Source organism: Canis lupus, chromosome 1, assembly GCF_003254725.2.
Source record: "Canis lupus dingo isolate Sandy chromosome 1, ASM325472v2, whole genome shotgun sequence".
NCBI classification, from domain to species: Eukaryota; Metazoa; Chordata; class Mammalia; order Carnivora; family Canidae; genus Canis; species Canis lupus.
In genome coordinates, this window is record NC_064243.1 from 103,453,033 (window position 1) to 103,453,392 (window position 360).

Genomic DNA, 360 nt, shown 5'->3' on the forward strand with positions numbered 1-360 from the left:
CCCTTGTGGCTCCCAGTTCTCACTGCTCCCCCTCCCCCAGCAGCGAGGGACCCAGGCGTCCGACCTGGTTGGGGGGTGGAGATGAGGAGGCGTATGGGGAATGAGGGTGCTGAGGTGGGAGGGGGGCTGAGGGGCAGCTCTGAGCTCGCGCCCCAAGGGAGTGGGGGTCGGGATGGGAAAAAAAAGGTGAGGAGACAATTTGGTTCTCGTGTCGCTGGGTAAAGTGCGGAGCTGGAGGACGGGAGAGGGAGGGAGGAGGGAAGGAGGGGGAGGGGAGCCGCTGAGGATGGGGGAGCCACGGAGAGGAGGTGGGGGGAGGGAAAGGATTGGGGGGCAGGGTCTGGGTGGCAGAAGGAAGCT